Source organism: Erythrolamprus reginae, chromosome 1, assembly GCF_031021105.1.
Source record: "Erythrolamprus reginae isolate rEryReg1 chromosome 1, rEryReg1.hap1, whole genome shotgun sequence".
NCBI lineage: Eukaryota > Metazoa > Chordata > Lepidosauria > Squamata > Dipsadidae > Erythrolamprus > Erythrolamprus reginae.
In genome coordinates, this window is record NC_091950.1 from 366,210,266 (window position 1) to 366,221,649 (window position 11,384).

Here is an 11,384-nt window from a genome sequence, read left to right on the forward strand (position 1 = left end):
GGAACACTGTATTCATATTTATTTATTTATTTATTCAATTTTAAATGCTGCCCTTCTCCTTAGACTCAGGGCGGCTTACAACATGTTAGCAATAGCCCTTTTTAATAGAGCCAGCATATTACCTCCACAATCTGGGCCCCCATTTTACCCACCTTGGAAGGATGGAAGGCTGAGTCAACCTTGAGCTGATGATGAGATTTGAACTGCTGACCTGCAGATCTAGCAGTCAGCTTCACTGGCCTGCAGTACTGCACTCTACCCACTGCGCCACATCGGCTCTGAGCGGCTAATTCAGAATAAATACAACAACAATAAAAACAATTAAAATCAGGCCTGTCTACGTCCTGATCACGGATTCTGAGGACTGAGAAACGGGTGTAGGCTGATACCCTAGGGCAGGGATAGGCAAAGTTGGCTCTTCTATGACTCGTGGACTTCAACTCCCGGAATTCCCGAGCCAATTATGCTAGCTGAGGAATTTTGAGAGTTGAAGTCCACATGTCATAGAAGAGCCAATTTTGCCTACCTCTGCCCTAGGGCAGTGTACCTGGCACCCAAGTCTTTCGTAGAGGATGTGGTATCACAGGCTGAAAGCCAATCGGCCTGGTGCAGAGGCTGAAAGCCAATCAGGGCCTGGTGCACATGAGTGACTCAGAAGAAGAGGAGGAGCCTCCTCTTGAAGCTAGAGTATGCAGAGTTGCCAGAAGATGCGAGTGGCTAAGCAAGAGATGGTCTCTGAATAGATCTCTAGAACAATTGGCCAAGCCTTTTGGCTATTTAAAGTTGAGCCCTGTGACAAGTCAGTGTGGAAGTCAACTTTTGAACGTTCCAAATGCTGGCTTGGATTTTGCTGTTGGACTATTGTTATTTTAAATTATGAATTTAGAACTGAGAAGTTGGGGTCAATTATCTCCAGGCTTCCTGCCAACTTACAGTGAGGCAGTTAATGAGAGCTGTCTGATCAAAGAAGATATCTGTGAGTTGATTTATGTTTTGGGACTCTAATTAGCAGTTATTATCAAACACTTATTCCTAGCTTAGTTGCTTCAGTTTGAAAATCCAAACATCTCTGTCCCTAAAATATAATTACATGCCAAAATCTGTGTGTGTGGTGGAGGGGCTATTTCTTGGGGGGCTCATTGCTGGGGCAAAACAGATAATTATTGTACGTGTGAAATGAATCAAGTGGGATGGGATCCAACCGCTGTTCAGGGTAAGAACTCAAAAGTATTCTAGGCAGATGGCCATCTATGCTTGAACTCAGCCCCATAAGGAGAACACACCACTTTTCCTGGTAAGAACTTATACTGCCAAACTCTTCTTGCTACTGTATTAGGAACAGCTTTTATTCCTAACATTCCATATGTCATTTTATAATTGAAACCATTTTTTCTGTATCTGGCACTTGGTGTTTTGTCTGACCAGTTGACAACTCCAGGCTGATCTTGTTTAGGTTTTGAAAATAATTAGAATTGGGCCCCATATATATTATATGTCTAGAAGATCTCTAAAAGTGTGGCAAGGGTAGAGGTTAGTCTGGGAAGACAAAGCAAAATATTCTAGATGAAAGCTGTGACTTTCTGAATTTCCCAGAAAACCATAGGAACCCCCCCCCCCCGTTATGCCATTAAAGCTTGGCTTTTCCAGATGCTTGGTCTAAGTCAGGAATGTCAAAGTTGCAGTGTCAACGTGATATATCACAACTTTTTCCCTTTGCTAAACCAGCCGTGGGTGTGGCCATCACGTGACACATCTAGCCCATCTCCATTATTTCTGCACAGAACAACCATGTCTGAATCTGGAAGTAATCAGCCCTGTTTCACATCATGTCTACAAAACACCCATGTGTCTATTCAGACACAAATCTCCCACAACTAGCTAATTGTGCAAGAAATGGGTCATGCACAAACCATTTCGCACAGCTTAAACATTAAGCATACAATACCTATCTATTTTGACAACAGCAGCCTAACTCTTAACTATTGGGGATTTCACACTAATTTATTAGATGGAAATTTCTATTTTTCTTATCCTAGGGAATATGAAGTCATTTGTTAATGACCCATGCGGTACAGCAAAGTCCTCCATTTTAATGGATTCACAAATTTAAGGAATTGGCAGTAACTATTCCTGGTGTCTCTACCATACTCCATTCTGCCTACACTTGTAACTTATTTCACTTTAATGTATGCCAATTAGTGTACATTTAAGGTGTCAATAAATTTATTCTAAGTTTCTAAGGTTACATTTGAGCAGATATGGATTCTGTATTAGCTGCATCTGCACTCTAACTCCACATCAGGTACAGTATTTTTTCATCATTTACATCCTCACTGGGGCTTGAAAGCTCACCAAGAAAGCACAAGTCTGTATCTCAGGTCATCTACTACTTGCTCAAATATGGAAAGATACTTTTCTTTCTTTTTCTGAATGATGCCTCAGGTTATTTCCAATCTCACTCATGATCACTGTTCTCTATCAGTAATAGTGGCTTAGTTAAAGCAACGTTTCATTGAGGAAAATAACCTTTATGAACCCAAGTTATTCCTAGTATTTCCTCTGTCTCTGACAGGTGCTCATCAGTTGTCTCATGGATTTTGGATAAGCAAGAGGAAGCTCCCTGAGAAGCTGGGGTTCATTGGTCCAGGCTCATGACAATCCTGTAGTAGATGCATTACCTGCTGCTTTCTATTATTCCCTTTGATCTTTTGTCTCACCTTTTTGTTATATTTTTTGTGCCCTTTTCCTTCCAGCAAAAGCAATTTACTATTTCTTGCTGGAAGAAATAGAGCATGCAGAATACCAATACTCCTGCAACAGATGTATTCTACATACTCGTGACTCTCCTTCCACAGTCTGACTTTCATATCCTGATTTTCTTAGCATCACTTCAGAAGCTTGGCATAGCTCTTAGCCACGCATAGTGTTAAAAGGAGGATTTGTTGCTACACTTCTCAGTAACAAAGCAGCAGGAGATAATAGAGAAAAAGTCAAAAATAGGAATACAATAATTATTTGCAGATGAGAACTTCGCTGGACAAGTTGAATTCCAAGTCAAGCAATCCAAGCCAAAGCTGAAGAGTAGCATTGCCAAGACAAGAAAGAGATAAAGTCTCAGTCAATTAACCTGCAAGGGTCATAAATAACTGGATTCCGGGCAAGAATCACAGAACTTGAAGCCAGATGTTCAAGGTTCTTTTAACAAGGGAACATTGTTACTTTGAAGTTTAAATTCTTTCCCTACTAAGCATCAAGCTACCATTGTTTTCAGAGTTTTCTAATCTTGGAGCTGCATGATAAAAATATAACATGACTAAAGCAATGGGATATAAGAGTGCATATCTCAAAACTACTCTCCTATAACCTGCTGGGTTTTCATTCACTAGTGGTGGTAGCTTCACTATTCCTATTACTATCATATATCTTGAAGGAAGTAATTCACTTAGCATCCACCACCTAACTTCAGTGAGTGACAGAGAAAAGTGTCTTTCTTCTGATAATTAAAAAGGGAAACATTTGATAATGTGACCTCTTAACTGGAATAAACGCACAATAAACGGACCAACTTTCCAAACTTCTGTTTGGGCCATTTTTTGCTATCCATGGGCTTCGGGAGGCTTTTCTGAAGCCTGAGGAGAGCCAAAAATGGCCCAACAGACCTACTGGAAGTCTGGAGGTTTCAGTGAGGCCTTCTGCACATGACGGGGGGTGCGGAACATGGGGGAGTTGTGTGCATATGTGCAGGTGGCGGAGGGCATTTCATTATGGGTGGGCACATGCTATTGGGCATATGCGGGCTCAATATTGCTCGCACACATACCCTTTTGCCATCCAAGTAAAAAAGGTTCGTCATCACTGCAGGGGTAGGCAAAGTTGGCTCTTCTATGACATGGGGACTTCAACTCCTAGAATTCCTGAGCTTACATGATTGGCTCAGGAGTTCTGGGAGTTGAAGTCCACAAGTCATAGAAGAGCCGGGGTAGGCAAAGTTGGCTCTTCTATGACATGGGGACTTCAACTCCCAGAATTCCTGAGCTTACATGATTGGCTCAGGAGTTCTGGGAGTTGAAGTCCACAAGTCATAGAAGAGCCAACTTTGCCTACCCCTGGTCTAGTGGATTCAGACATTCCTTCCTAATCTCACGAGATAAACAAAATACAACTTTATTTTTAAAAAATGAAATGCACTATGTATTCATTTTCACTTTGAATTTTTATTAGGCAAACATTTGACACAGCAGGAGATTACAGAATTGCCTAGATTACCACCAACTTCTTACAAATAAAAGAAAAAGTCCAAAATAAAATGCAATGCTCTGGATAGATCACAAGATGGCTCTGGTTTATTATAAATAGATGTTTATCTAAATCTTAGAGAAGACGCTGCACACATTTCACTGCACATTATAAAGGCTAAGGAAATGTAACTTGATGCATACAGCCTGAATCAAGGCTGAGATTTAAGCACCCAGTTCTATATAATGGAGAGATACAGAGGCTTTGGAAAACAAATATAATTTTAGTACATATTCTTCACTATGCGAATTTCTACAGAAATAATATTTTTTAAAAGCAAAAGTTTATCTGCTTTAAGTCTGTGGAGATTCTTAGTCATCCAAAGCATGTTTGTCTCAAAGGTGCTTTTTCATGAGGCAACTGGATTTTCTTGTTTTTCCCTTTTGAAGATGTTTCACTTCTCATCCAAGAAGCTTCTTCAGCTCTGGCGGGATAGTGGGGAGTGGAAGGATTTATATTCTTTGTGGACAGATGATGATGATGTTTATTATTATTATTATTATTATTATTATTATTATTATTATTATTACGGTATTTAGATTTGTATGCCGCCTCTCTCCAAGGACCCGGAGCGGCTAACAACAGACAATACAAAATACAAATCCAATATTAAAAAACCAATATTTAAAACTCTTATTAAGAAACAATCATGCAATCCAAACAAATCAAACATAACATGGAACAGCCGAGGGGGTATATCAATTTCCCCATGCCTGGCGACATACATGGGTTTTCAAAAGTTTACGAAAGGTGAGGAGAGTGGGGCAGTTCTAATCTCCGGGGGGAGTTGATTCCAGAGGGTCGGGGCCACCACAGAGAAGGCTCTTTCCCTGGGTCCCGCCAGATGACATTGTTTAGTTGACGGGGCCCGGAGAAGGCCAACTCTGTGGGACCTAACTGGTCCCTGGGATTTGTGCGGCAGAATCCCATTTAGAGCAAGGGTGTCAAACTTAAGGCTGGATCTGGCCCATCGGGTGCCAAGATCTGATCCGTGGGGCTGCCCTACAAACAGCAAAGGACTGGCCCACAGTGCCTCTGCTGGCTAAAACGGAGCTTGGGATGGCTGTGCATGCCCTTCGCCTGACCCCTCACATCCTGGACAATAAATTGTTTCAACTTAAAATGACACTGGAACACGCACACCAAGACAACTAGACAAGAACATTTTTCCCCCCAAACACCATCACTGCTAAACAAATAATTTCCTCACCACTAACAAACTATTTACTAAGGCTGTATTACTATTACTATTAGTCATCTCATTGTTCCTATCACCCATCTCCTCTCACTTATGACTGTATGACTAACTTGTTGCTTGTATCCTTACAATTTATATTAATATTGATTGTTTCCTGATTGCTTATCATAAAGTGTTGTACCTCATGATTCTTGACAAATGTATCTTTTCTTTCAGGTACCCTGAGAGGGTATGCACCAAAGACAAATTCCTTGTGCATCCAATCACACTTGGCCAATAAATAATTATATTGTTGCAGAGCATATTTATCTATGGTAGACAAATGATAAATAGGATGTGAGAGAAGTATGATTTTTCAAAATACAAAACCTCCCAAACCTGAGAAGCAAAAATATGGAAGGGGGCTTTCAGGCTTTAGGGGAAAAATAAATTCCTTCTGCCTTGCATATGTTTCAGACAACATTTTAACCCTTAAATCCCCAAACCCCCTTTTCTCAAGTAGGACTTTTCTTCACCTGCTTTTTGAGAGCTGACCCCATTGTGTCACATTAAATTGAAGAGACCATCAAGTCTATGTAAATATTTAACCACGGGTTTAAATAAACTAAAGAGTACATATGGAGGGTGCCGATAAACTAAAGAGTGCTAATGGAGAGAAACAAACATGGTTAATTCCGCCATGTTTGCTGTGAGGTTGGAATACATTTGAGCCAGTAGTGGGTTACTTTACTACTGTTTCACATGCACAGTCATGCATGCAACACTTCTGTGCATGCGCAGAAATATTCTGGGTGAGTGGGAGGAGCCTTCCACCCAGTGATGGGCTCCTACGAGTACGGTTAGGTACGCAGTACCGGTAGCAAAATTTTGATTCCCCCCCCCTCTTTTTTTCCACTTCTGGGCTCTGGATATGTTTTTCCTATCGCAGTAAATGAGGTTGAATGTGTATAACTTTAGAAGAGTTGTGTGTGTGTGTGTGTACATGTGTACATACACTTTATATAGTGTTGTGGTTGGCTCTGGCCCAGCTCCTGCCCCAGGGAATGGGGAGGTGGCTGCAGGGGAAACTTCAACATGTCACAGGCCTGTGTTATTGCCGAGAGAATCAGTTCAGAGTTTAGTTTCCTCGGACAAAGAAGAAGGTGGGAGTGACTCGGCAGAGGAAGGATTGGCACACAGCCCAGGCAGTCAATCTCCCTTATCTTCCACTGATTCAGATGATGATGTTTTGGACCCACGCAAGCGCATAATTATTCATAGAAGAGACCAAGTAAGAACATATTAAAGGAAATAAGTGAGGCCACCTGTGTTTGGGTGGGGCTCCAGTAATTAGGGCTGCTGCTATAAATAGCAACATGTAGGTTTGGCCGTTGTGGAAGAATATCTGATCGGAGTTCATCAGGAATCTTGTGTTGTTTGGACTTCGTTGTTTTTTCATGCCTTGGAAAACAAAGCAGAGCAACATGTGTGTGTGTCTCACTTCCTTGGAAGAAGAAAGGGTGTGAAGTTTCTTCACAGCTGCTAGCTAAGTACTTAATGACTGCTTAAGGGAAATTGTACAGACTACCCGGTTGTTTTGGGAAGAGTGCTCTTTGCAATACAAAAAGAGTGCTTTGTTTATTTTGAATTTTGTGATAAAGAACATTGTTTTGAATTTTCAAATGTGTGTGTGTCTGAAATTTGTACCCTTGAATTTTCCGGAGGCTCCTATCAGAGAGCCCGGCAGAACATATAGTAGATAATCAGGGGTGGGCTACTGCCCGGATTGGGGGGGGCGCAGTGGGATAGCGAAAATGGAGCTCCACCCCAGAGCACTCAATTTGCACTTAAAGATGTTGAAACAAAATGCATAAACCACATCCATGGTGTGGTAGTAAAAAATTTGGTAGCTCATCACTGCTCCCACCACTGGCACTACCAGTTCTTAGAACTGGGCCAAACCAGGAGCAACCCACTGTTGATTTGGGCATGGGAAAACTGATTGTGTGAAGCTGAAAAGGAAAGTTGCTGGGAGCCTAAAGTATGAATCTACTGAGATAAGAGGTATAATCAAATGCTGAAAGCAGACAATGCAATTTGGAGACAAAGTGGTACAGTGTACGTGGTCAGAGAATAGAATAAGAGGATAAGAGCTACTGTATTTCTAGCCTTAGCTATGTGTCATGATTGTGAGCCAGATTCCATATGAGAAATTGTTTCTGCTGTGCTTTTTAATCCTCCTTTTCCTTGGCCTTATTCCAGGAATATTTGCAGTGGCTGGCTGATAATTATCTTCCATCTGATTTTTATAGAAGAGAATATATGTAGCTAAAGGTTGAATTGGGGAACTCTTGATGTTCTTTGAGCATGGTAGCTTTATGCAGAGATTTCATTATCCAACTGTTGTGGTTAGCTCTGGCCCAGCTCCTGCCCCAAGAAATGTGCAGGTGGATGTGGGGGAAACATCCACATACCGCAGGCCTGTTTTGCTCCCGATGGAATCTGCCGACGAAGCCTCCTCTGATCAAGGAAGCGTGAGTGACAGGGAAGAGGGTAGTTTGGCAGACAGCCCAGGAGGTGATCAATCATCTGTATCATCCTTGGATTCTGAACAAGAATTAATGACACATCCACGCATGCGTAGAGTGATGCATAGGAGACAACAACTGAAGGATTATTACAAGAGAAAATGAGGCCACCTGTGGTTGGGTGGGGCTGCTGTAATTAGTGCTACAGATAAAAAGAACAGCTTGCTGGTTTAGCCTTGTGGCAGTTTATCTGATTCATTGTTTCGTCAAGATCGTGGTTTTTGTGCTATTCAAGATTGTGTGTGGACTCTCTGGACTTTAGAATTGGACTCAATTTCCCAGTTATTGGGTGAGCAATTGGATTGCATTTAACCTGTGCCTTGTGTGTACCAGAAAATCCCTTTGACATTTAAAAAGGAACCTGTTTCTGTTTTCCTGTTTATAAAAACTTTTGGGTTTTCCTTTTATCGTGTGGTGTGTGTCTTCTTGGACTAATTACCCTGTAATTACGGGCAGTTGAAACACGCCGGCAGAACACCAACTAGATAACATCATCAGGATGGGATATGCTCCCTGTTTGTTCTTACTGGGGCTTCTCAGACACGAGTAACCAGATGCTATTCCTTTACTAGGAACTGAAATAGACCTTCACATTTATATTTAAAAGCTATAAAAGTGGTTCCTCTGGGTTGGGTTCATATCTGGGGCCATGGTTAAAATAAGACTTCTGGCTATGGATAAGGGTGTTGATATGAATCATAATTTATTATTTATTTTTATTTTATTTATTTGTCCAATGCACAATAATACACAATGAAGGTTATAGAGGATATATACGAGTAGAATGTATCAAAGAGAGTATAAAAGAGAAAATATAGGAGTAAATATAACTAGAGAGAATAGCAGAAAAGATAGAAGATATAGAAGAGATATAATGGATAGAAGAGATAGAAGAGAAGATATAGGAGATATAGGAGAGATTATAGGACAGGGGACAGTAGGCACTCTGGTGCACTTATGTATGCCCCTTACTGACCTCTTAGGAACCTGGTGAGGTCGACCATAGATAGTCTAAGGGTAAAGTGTTGGGGGTTAGGGGATACTACAGAGTCCGGTAGTGAGTTCCACGCTTCAACAACTTGATTGTTAAAGTCATATTTTTACAGTCAAGTTTGGCGTGGTTAATATTAAGCTTGAACCTGTTGTGTGCTCTTGTGTTGTTGCTGTTGAAGCTGAAGTAATCATTGACAGGCAGGGCATTGCAGCATATAATCTTGTGGGCAATACTTAGATTGTGTTTGAGGCATCATAGTTCTAAGGTTTCAAGATCTTGGTTATGATTTAGACTTGGATGACACACATGCTCTGCTTAACAACTAGAGGCTTCATCATCATGCAAACCAGGGTTTTGTGGTACACTTACAATTATTTAATTGTCCCGCATTGATTAATAAGAGAGTATACTTATTGATTAATAACAGAGCACAAGTACAGTAAATGTGGTACATTGCTCAACAGTAGTAACTATGATAGGGATCTTGGAGTCCTAGTAGACAACCATTTAAATATGAGCCAGCAGTATGCAACAGCTGCCAAAAAAGCCAACACAGTTCTAGGCTGCATTAATAGAGGGATATACTGCATTCTGTTTTGGCTACCATGATATAAAAAGGATGTTGAGACCCTAGAAAGAGTACAGAGAAGAGCAACAATGATGATTAGGGGACTGGAAGCTAAAAACATATGAAGAATGGTTGCAGGAATTGGATATGTCTAGTTTAATGAACAAAAAAACCAGGGGAGAAATGATAGCAGTGTTCCAATATCTCAGGGGTTGCCACAAAGAAGAGGGAGTCAACCAATTCTCCAAGGAAAGAACAAGAAGCAATGGGTGGAAATTAAACAAGGAGAGAAGTAACTTAGAACTAAGGAGAAATTTCCTGACAGAACAATTAACCAGTGGAACAGCTTGGTTAGTTGTTAAAACTTCAACACTGGAAGTTTTTAAGAAGATGTTGGAAATGTCTGAAGTAGTGTAGGATTTCCTGCTTAAGCAGGGGGATTGGACTAGAAGGCCTCCAAGGCCCCTTCCAACTCTGTTATTATTAGAACAACAGAAAAGAGTATTGAATTAGAGTCTAATTTTTAGTTAGGAGGCAAATCTCTCTGAGCATTTACCAAGATAATTTTTCCTCTGAATGGAACGATATTATTTTTAACAAAAATACTGCCAATATGTTTTTAACTCTGCATAAAACAAATTTTTATTTTGACCTGGAGCTATTTTATCAAATAATATAACATCTTCTTTCTTTAATGTTACAGCTTTTGGGTGGAACTTGCAAGAAAATATTTGGTTGGATTGCCCTTATATTCAATTCAAGCCTAAATAGGAAGTTGTGGCCTTTCCAGGATAATCCATCCCTTTTCTGTCCCTATCATGTGCCATTCTACTTCTTTACCAAGGTTCATAATATTACTGCCCGGTCTTTGCTAGGGTACTTTGGGGATTTATGCTTCCTTAAAAGTAATTCCCCTTATACGTCATCAGATTTGCTGACATATTTCTCAGGAGTCAAGCATTTGTCAAAGAGTGAACTTGCTATGATAATATATTTATTATGGTTGCCATCCTGAACAACTTAAAAATATTAGACAATCTCATGGAGGATATACCTATCAGTGTCCAGCAGCCACTAAGACTACGCAGTACTTCAGTTTTGAAGGGGAGAACTGGAACTGAATACACCGAAAACTGTAGAAATGGTGGTAGACTTTAGGAGAAACCCGCCCATACTTCCACCTCTTATAATACTACACAACACAATATCAACAGTAGAGACCTTCAAATTTCTTGGTTCAACCATATCGCAAGATCTAAAATGGACACTTAACATCAAAAACATCATCAAAATAACACAACAAAGAAGGTTCTTTTTGAGCCAACTCAGAAAGCTCAAACTGCTCAAGGAGCTGCTGATATAGTTCCTGTATCAGCAGGAATTATTGAGTCTGTCATCTGCACCTCTAAAACTGTCTGGTTGGGTTCTGCAGCCCAACAAGACCGACACAGACTTCAGAGGATAATTAGAACTGCAGAAAAAACAATTGCTACCAACGTGCCTTCCATTGAGGACTTGTATACTACACGAGTCAAAAAGGGGGCTGTGAAAATATTTACAGACACCTCACATCCTGGACACAAACTGCTTCAACTCCTACCCTCAAAACGATGCTATAGAGCACTGCACACCAGAGTAACTAGACACAAGAACATTTTTTTCCTGAATTCCATCACTCTGCTAAACAAATAATTCCCTCAACACTGTCAAGCTATATACTAAGTCTGCACTACTATTAATGTTCCCACCACCCATCTTCTC